The sequence below is a fragment of the Apodemus sylvaticus genome, chromosome 8 (genome assembly GCF_947179515.1).
Source record: "Apodemus sylvaticus chromosome 8, mApoSyl1.1, whole genome shotgun sequence".
In the NCBI taxonomy this organism is placed as follows: Eukaryota; Metazoa; Chordata; class Mammalia; order Rodentia; family Muridae; genus Apodemus; species Apodemus sylvaticus.
Genome location: NC_067479.1, coordinates 106367099 through 106369703, shown reverse-complemented (window position 1 = coordinate 106369703; position 2605 = coordinate 106367099). Strand labels below are relative to the sequence as shown.

At 42.3% G+C, this 2605-nt stretch overlaps 1 pseudogene; it reads right to left on the bottom strand.

The window, feature by feature from the left end:
• Positions 1-653: 653 nt before the first annotated feature.
• On the bottom strand, positions 654-1247 carry LOC127690838 (60S ribosomal protein L15-like; annotated as a pseudogene).
• Positions 1248-2605: the final 1358 nt, after the last annotated feature.

Genomic DNA, 2605 nt, shown 5'->3' with positions numbered 1-2605 from the left:
TGTGATAATAAAAATAGTATTGTATGTGTGTAGATGGTGTGTGTAGATGGTGTGTATGTGCGTATGCATGTGCCTCTGTGTGTGTGTGTATGTTAGTGGAGGTCAGAAGACAACTCTGTTGAGTCAGTTCTCTCCTCCACATCTGTGTATGTAGGTCCTGGGATTACCCTGACATTGCCAGGCTTGCAGGTAAATGCCTTTATAGGTTACAGCAGTTGTTGTATCTCAGGATGACCATGGGTGAGTGAGAGGGTGTAATGGACACCTCTGTGTCTATTTATGCAAGAGGCCCTCAGATAGGCTATCCAGGAGGAGACTGAGAAGAGCCAGATTGTGTACTGTCTTGGCTGAAGGCAGTCAGGCAGGGTTTAATTATCATTACCACCACCACCAGCACCACCAGCACCACCACCATCACCACCACCACCACCACCACTACCACCACCATCACAACAACAACTCTGCCCAATTAGCTCACCTCTAGTGTAGGGGTGCAAGAACTAGTCTATGTCATTGTAAGGGAAATTAATCTCAGAGTTGCTATACCCATAGGGTGCTGTTTAGCCACATTTAGACTACCCCCTGACACATACTCTTTTTTTTGACTGTCCTAAATTGTTTATTGAATATGGATTATACAAATATCACACGTATTAGTGATAACGGTGGAACTGGAGAGTATTATGCCTTCTCCAGGTTGCATGGAGAGAACCACCGATAGTGTGGTGGAACCTGTGGCCCTTTGTGAGGCTATGGCCCTTTTGACCAGCAAATGTCAGCCCACCCATCTCTCTGTGCTTGTGGACTGGTTTGGTGATCCACTGGGTGTCAGGATTTCTTCTGATAGCTTTATGGAATGGATCAATGAGGATAACCTCAAAAAAATTTATATGTGGAATCTTCACCAACCCAGTAGGGAATTCAGGACTCTCAAAGCCCCACAATGGCTCCCAGCTCCTTCCTCAGACTGAAGGTTTCAGGCAAATTTCAGCTGGTTAACACCGTGGTGGATAGGCTTGCCATAAGTTGCACCCTTAGACACCGGGCATTTGCGACCACCACGGTGGACACGAATCCTGTAAATGACATAACTTTGCTTAGCCTTTGTGCTTTATCAGGCCGGTTGGGGCGGGGAATCCTGTGCAGTGCAGAGAGCTAGTGACACTGCCAGCAGCGGACCTGCAGAAGAACTTCCAGTCGGACTGCTTCTTCCTCCGTAGCTCCTGGATGTGTTTGTTTGCACCCATCTTGGCTCACCTGATGGTTGCCGCCAGAGGAAAGGCTACTCTTTCCTGTATATTGCTCCGTTTGCCTAGCCTAATGTCCTGGAACTTGAGGAGAGTGCTGTTTGACTAACTTGATCATGGAGAAATTGGGTTTATAAATCCTTTGTCCATGCACTACTGTCCTGCTGAGGCCATCTGAAGGTCCCACTACAACGATACTTGCTATTTTCTGTATTTTTTCTTTCCTGTTTCTGCACAGTCCATCCATGTTTCCTAGACTGCTTTCAGCTCTCACGGTTCCTTACTCCCATCTTTTTGCCTTTGGTGGAATCCATTCCTTACCTTCCCAACACGATTGTGTTTTCACCGCTGAGGGTCAGAGAAAACAGAAGTCCTGGGACTCTGCCTTTCTAACAAGTTCTCCAAGTAGGTCAGATGCCAATGAAATGTTGAACTTAGATTCGTAAATCAGATTCTAAGGTCCAGTGCCATTTTCATGACAAAGATGATTGATGTAAAGAGTATATAGTTCTGTAATTCCTGGTGACTTCCAAGAATTTCAACTCTCTACTTCCTAAGATTCTATTATAGATTTTAATAATGCATTTTTACAAATGCATTTGTCAAAATTATGTATTGCTTTTGTATTACACTATTTACAGCCGAAATCCATCATTACAACTGTATTTTTCTTCATGTAGATAAATTATCTTAAAGATACATGGGAACCTATACATTGCAAATATCTACATCAAGATATAAACATTCAGTTGACTGAGCAAGAATTGTTAAAAATGAAAACAGAACAAGAGAATTACGAACACCTACACAAGACTCAAGGAGATGTGGAAAAGGATGTGCTAACCCTCAAAGGGCTGGTTCAAGAGAGTATGGTAAGTCAGGGTCAGTTCAGCAGTGGTCAAGGAGACCCAGGCAGGAGGAAGGCATGTGGGGAGGCATGGAATGTTAGTCTGATTACTTGTAGCATGCTTTATCTTCAGTTCCCTGAGAATTACATTTTGGAAAAATTCTGTCCTGTGTTCTCTCCACTTTTCTTATAGCAATTTGACTTGTATATTTCTGGCAGGCACATGATCTAAACTCCTCCCTTTAAAAAAATCCAGTTTCTATAATTACATTGGAATGGTTATTGTTTTGAGTCATTCATCTTTTAAAGCAAGTTTGTATATAAAAAGGCTATTGGGAAATGACGCATCATCTTTTGCATCAAAAATGGATTTGTTCTTAAGTTACAATGTCAGATGCATCACCCCGTAGATTTGGCCTTACATTATGATGTTAACATTTTAAGTTAGAATCCAGAGAATCAAAGAATTCCCAAATTTTGAAATATTCCATCAATTAGAGTTATCTGGAAA